The sequence below is a fragment of the Coffea eugenioides genome, chromosome 7, assembly GCF_003713205.1.
Source record: "Coffea eugenioides isolate CCC68of chromosome 7, Ceug_1.0, whole genome shotgun sequence".
NCBI classification, from domain to species: domain Eukaryota; kingdom Viridiplantae; phylum Streptophyta; class Magnoliopsida; order Gentianales; family Rubiaceae; genus Coffea; species Coffea eugenioides.
In genome coordinates, this window is record NC_040041.1 from 17,259,004 (window position 1) to 17,265,620 (window position 6,617).

The following is a 6,617-nucleotide window of genomic DNA, read 5'->3' on the forward strand; positions in this document are numbered from 1 at the left end:
CTCAAAAAGCCACTAAAAATAACAATTAAGACACTAGACACAACAAGCACAAGAAAAATAAGTAAAAATGTCTAAATTAATAAAGTTGTTCTTAGCACCGATATTGACAAATCTTCCCCGGCAACGATGCCAAAAACTTGACGTGCGCAGGATATACATATACAATAAACTCATCCACAATCAAATTTTACATTTATAATTCCTAAATACCCCACACGCGATTTATCGCAAGTATACGAATCGTGAGCGAGTATAGGGTATTAAGGGTCGATCCCACAGAGAAGATTTTCAAGTACTAAAACATTAGGCTATTCTAAAATTTGTGATTTGTGAAGTTGGACTTGGTCAAATTTTTAGTTATCTAGCATTTTCTTATATAGTTATTTGACTGGACTTTGTGTCTTCGTTGACTTGAAAAGAATTTGATCAAATGTGTTGACTATTGCCTTGGATGGAATTTGTAATTTGCGAGGTATTTTGTTTTGTGAAAATGTGAATTTGCAAGTTTAACTTTGGTATTGCTTTGGGTGTTTGTTATTGGCTTATTCCTTGTGAAGTCAAATATGACATATTTTTTTATGGAATTAATTTGTGATTGTGAATGGCAACTTAGCAAGTCTGGTATTTTTTTGGATAGGGTGGGGCATTTGTTTGATTAAATCTGTGTGATCTGTGTGATTGAATTGTGGGATTTGTATGAATATTGCCAAAATTATTGCAGTTGTTTGACAAGAATTTTGAGTTTAAACTTGAGCTCGAGTTCAACCTCGAGTCACATATCCCATTTATCAAGTCGATTTTGAGCACACTTCAAGTCTCATCCACTTAGTTGAGCAAGTTTAAACTTGGCTCGATAGATGCATGAGTTGAGTTTGAGAATCCAAAAATTGACTCGACTCGACTCGACTCAAATTAATAGCACTATTTGGGATGTCAATTGTTTTCGATTGTTGGAGTTATGTATAGTTGTCCTGTGAAGCAGCGAGGAATGCAATTTTTTGGTTTTAGGTTTATGCATGTATAACTAATGGGTATAAGTTTTAGTGATTTTAGAGTAAAACATTAATAGACTTGATAATTATTATTATTATTCTTTTGCTAGTTGAGCCATCTTCTAAATTTGTATTTTTACGCCTTTGCTTTTTTCTTGTTTTTCCGAAAAGTAAAAGTTTTCTAGGTCAAAAGATGATAAATCGCTATGTGTTCATCAATGGATTTAGTGGTCAAATGAAGCAATGGATTTCTCGCTTGGTTGTTGTAGAACAAAGTGTTTTTTAGTGTTCTTTAGACGGTCAGAGTTTATATGAATAGGTTGTGTTGACTGATAATTTGGTAAGAAAATTTTAGTTATAACAAGAAATGCTATTTTATACATGTATGTGTGTGTATATATACATATGTATACCCATGTGTGTTTGTGTATATATGTATGTATTTATGTGTGTATATTAATTGACTATCTTTTACATGTTGGTTGTAAGGTGAGACTGTTCAAGGAATATTATTCAGATTATCCCAATTCTCTCATCAAACTACTTGAATTGCACTCAACTTATTATGTTATGAATGCGGATATTTGGCGAGTAACTGATCCAAAGTTGCAAATTAGACCAGTTCCATATGAATTAATATTGATATGAAATACTTTTATTCCGGCGTGCTCGGAACATCCATCAATTTATAATTTTCACTTTTTATCACTTTATTCATTTTGGTGATCCAGAGCCACTTATGGGTGCTGCAAATTTAAGAATAAGTATGATTTCATAGTTTCTACTTTAGTTATCATTTTGTTTATGACTTATAATTATTTTTTATAAAAGTTTTTTTATTGTGCATTTTTGTGCAACTGTACTTGGTTTGGTTATTCAGACTTTTCCTACTCGAATATTAATGATTGGATAACCTACCATGTGTATCCAAGAATTCATTATTATCAATAAAGAGTATGTTTGCAAGTGTATAATTGTTGTTTTCCCACAAAAATTTTATGCTTAGTTTGATTAACGAAAGATACCTTTGTTTCTTTTAGAATGAGGCCCCTCTTTTTTTTTTTTTTGACGTGGCAAAACTGATATAGAAAAGGATAAAGAAGTTGATAAAGTATTATTAGTCTAAACAATTCAAAACCAATGGTTATCAATAGAAAAGAAATAGTGATAGGTTGCATTTTTGTTATAAATTAATCATTGTTTTCCCTTTAATTTCAACCAAATATTGCATTAATTACTGGATTCTACTCATATTTGGTGTTTAGTGATGATTGTAGAGATTTGGAGCAAAAAGTGATTAAAGATATAATTTTTATTGAATTTTTTTGCTAATCAACGTGGTCGCATCAAAATTTAATTCTACAAGTCCGCCAACTCGGGAGTTAGTGCGTGACTTCTAGTCTTGGATTGGAGCCATGGAAGAGACTCTTTGTCAAGTGAATAGTTTCCTATTCTTACTAGCAGACTAATCTATTCTATCTATTAGGAGTTTGGTTTGTTTCAGGAATTGTAAGTTTCGATAGGAATAATAAAAGCTACAGCTCTATCTAAGATATTAGATAGTAACTTTTCTTTTCTCCTTTATCGGGAGAAACAAAATAAACGTCTTTTCTTTTCTTATTCATCAAAAATTGAAGAATGGCCGCAGGGATTAATCCAAATATTTTGTGCATGGCTTTTTTCATGATGATGAACTTTTTCATTCTAATCAAGAAACAACGGAGAATTTGGTTCATCTAAAATTGTGATATCGAATTAATTATATTTATTTTTTTATTTACTGATATTCGTATGATCTCTGATTTAATTTCTTATGGTTATTCTATTATTTGAATATCAAGAGCCCGATATTGAATTTAATCTAACAACCTAAAACCAGTTAGAGCAATTAAATCCGTAATTGTTTAATTGCTTTAAATTAGTGATGCCTGGAATGATTGGATTTGTATCAGGAGAACATACGGGCTAATTTAAAATAACCCTCGTGGCATGTTATTTGGTTAGAACAGGGCTTCTTTAATTCTTAAGGCAATTGGAAAATTGAACTCTACGGTCGTCCTTAGGGTTATTTTTTGATTAGGAAAGTGATTAATGGTCATACCATGATCACCGATACAGTAAGGAGAAGTTGATTGTCATCGCTTGTTTAGCAGTGAATAAATGAAATTATCATTGCATCAATGATCAATTGAGTGAATTATCTCCAAAGTTATTTCTTCGCTAGAGTTTATTTATTCTTGATTCAATTTTAATAAATTGTCATTCAATTTTTATTAATTTATTTTATTTGAGTTATTTGATTATTTTCAATTTTATAAACACACTCCTTGCTTTGGGTTCTTCCTACCCATCCTATATACAAAATTTGTATTTTTCTCGAGTAGGTATTTATTATTGTACAGGCTCGACACCCCTCAAATAGTCAAACTAATTGAACAATCAAATGAAGCAAAGGGACCTAATGGTGAGCCCTCTTTCTAGCCATTAAACAATCGAGGAAAAGAAAATTTTATCACTTATTTAGTTGATTCAAATGTGGATATCAAACTGAATCTCAGATGTTTGATTTCATCATTTATATGCTCTTTAATACCTGCCTTATATGTTACTAAGTCCTCTTACATTCATTCTTTGCATTCCATTTTTACTATGAAAAAATGAGTCATAGAAAAAAGGTTTATCAATAAGCCTCTCGACAAAACGTTTGATCATCAAATTTAGCAATAGAAACTCAATTTTCTTTATAAAGTAGTAAAATTCATAAAATCAAAAATGGTAGAGAAAACTGTTGGACAGCTCCACAAGGAATATAATGTACTCAAATTTCAAGTACATATTTGATTCCCTAATATGGATTTGTTGGCTTCAAGATAGGATTGATAAATTTTAGGGCAAATTACACTTTATCCCCCTGTGGTTTAGTATTTTTTTACATAATCTCCCTATAGTTTCAAAAGCAATATATAACCCCCTCATGATTTGTATTAAAGTGTCAAAGTGACGAAAATAGTCATTCATAATGGAATTTTTAAAAATATCGATATTTATAAATACATAACACACTAACCCCGTATGATTTTATATTCTACCATATAACCACCTTATGGTTTAATGTTTTACCATATAACTCCTTTGTAGTTTTCAAAATATATACATAACCCCCCTTGGTTAATAAATAATTTTTAACTTTACATAAGGGTATTTTTGATATTTTAGATGACTCTGTTGCGAATGATTATTTCCGTCACTTTGATACTTTAATCCAAACCAGGAAGGGGTTATGTATAGCTTTTGAAACCATATAGGGGTTATGTGAAAAATACAAAACCATAGAGGGATAAAGTATAATTTGCCCTAAATTTTATCTTGCATTTGCAAAGAATATTACAGAGTTTTCTCTATGCTTTGGCAATTTATCAGGTCATGTTAGGTCCATTGATAATATTCCTCAATTTATCATGTTTGTCACCCTCCTAAAGATTTTCAAGGCAAGTGGTTGTGCATTTGAGAGTAGTAGTGATATTTAACTTCCTAGTTGCAGAGTTTTTTTTTTTTTAAATATCTCATGTTTTGCAAATTGCTCTTTATTTGAAAGGTTTTAATATTGTTGTACTTTTTAATATTCAATTTGTTTTTAAATATGTACTTTTTAAACTCTTTCCACTTGGAAATTGGGCAACTAAAAATTTATTTAACATTGACTATTGTATAAAAATTGAGAGTAGTGTAGATATTAAACTTATATGTATAGTCATTCCCCTATGAACTAAAACTCTAATTTCATAGTTTGATAATTGAATTGTGTCCTTAGACGTTGAAGAAAAAATTAAGTATAGCCTAAAAGTGATAAAATTCCAGTGATGACTATCCGTTATAAAATTCTCTGTGTAATTTTTGTGCAGAGGCTTGCTTTCTTGTTTCTTACTTACTTTTGTTCATTGCGATAATCATTAGAAGAAATATGTTAGTCCAACCCCATAACCAAAAAGTAAATGAAGAAGAAGACTTTTGTGCTTTGCAAAACCCCATTGTGCCTTCATAGAGAGCACAGAGGAAAAGCGTTCAATATAAAAATGGCTCAAGATGCTCCTAGATCTGAATCAACTCACCGGAAATCTGGCCTCCTAAAAGACTTCGGTTAGCAAGGAGAAGGGATTCTGATCGCTATGAAATTGTCCCTATCCCGGATCCTTCATCATTTGAGAAAGACTTTTTTGCTGTGATTCGGCCATTTTAGTTGTTGGCACAAAAGAATGATGGACTAACATTAGTTGACGTGGCTGGTCCTTCTGGAGCCGGAAAAACTGTATTCACTGAGAAAATAGTCAAAGTACTCAATTTTATGCCAAGTGTTGTTGTCATCTCAGTAGCCAATTACAATGATCATTGTTGACCGTAACTTCAATGATCCACGCTTGACTGACTATGAGACATTGTTAAAGAATATCCAAGATCTTAAAGCAAGGAAGCGGGTTGAGGTTCCGATTTATGATTTCAAATCCAACTCCCGCATTGGATACAGGACACTTGAAGTTCCAAACTGTCGCATTTAAGTGAGAAATTGCGGCTTTATTGGATCTTTGAGTATCTGTCACAAGGGGAGTTCATTTTGACCTTGTAAAACAAATACTACGGGACATTCAATGAGTAGGACAAGAGCCTGAAGAAATAATCCACCGAAAATCAGAGACAGTGTATCCAATGTATAAAGCTTTTATTGAGCTTGATCTCTAGACTGCACATATTAAAATCATTAACAAGTTCAATCCTTTCACTGGATTCCAGTGTCCTACTTATATTCTTAAGTCATCAAGGGGTTTGACAAGCCAATCATACGTAAGAATGCGAAAGAAAGATGGGAAGTACAATCTTATGTTAAGAGTGGGCCACAGATCCTCCATTTGTAATATCTCGAAGTATAACTTTTGAAGTTAGCGTGCAGCTTCTTGGTGGTTTGATGGCCCTGGGATACACACTAGCAGCTATACTTGAGAGAAGTAGTAATGAGAAGGTCTATGTGAAAATTGATTGGCTGGAGCAGCTCAACCATCAATACGTTCAGGTGCAAGGAAGAGATCGGGCTACTGTAAAAAGTGTTGAAGAGCGGTTGGTACCATGGCTCAAAGACTGGGCCGAGTCCAAGATGACTCCGTCTCGAGTCCTTCCGATACGATACTGGAACGATACGATTCTGAAATACTTGACTCGTCGAGACGTCACCGTGAAGGATTGAAATGGCCAAGTCATACCGAATCACTCCGAATCATCCTGAATCAATTAGAATTTTTATTATTTTTACTATTTTTTAATTATTTTTGTTTATCATATTTTTTTATAATTTTTAGAATATTAAATATTTCAAAAATTCGCATCTCGTCGAGACCGCGATCTATATGTCGAGACCGCGATCTATATGTCGAGACCGATGTAAAACGGTCCGAGCCGCAACCACGACTTTGAACCATGAGTTGGGACAGGAAGGTCCATATGCCCCATGCACCATGTGGATGGGGCATTTATAATATCATACACACCTATATTAAACAAATGGAACTGGAAAAGCTTGTGAATGAAGTTATGGCTTTGCCAGATGATTTGAAGACAAAGCTTAGCAAAGATGGGTAT

General features: G+C 32.8%; 1 pseudogene; it reads left to right on the forward strand.

The window, feature by feature from the left end:
* The first annotated feature begins 5,065 nt into the window (after positions 1–5,065).
* LOC113777036 lies at positions 5,066–6,225 on the forward strand (annotated as a pseudogene).
* The last annotated feature ends 392 nt before the right edge of the window (positions 6,226–6,617 follow it).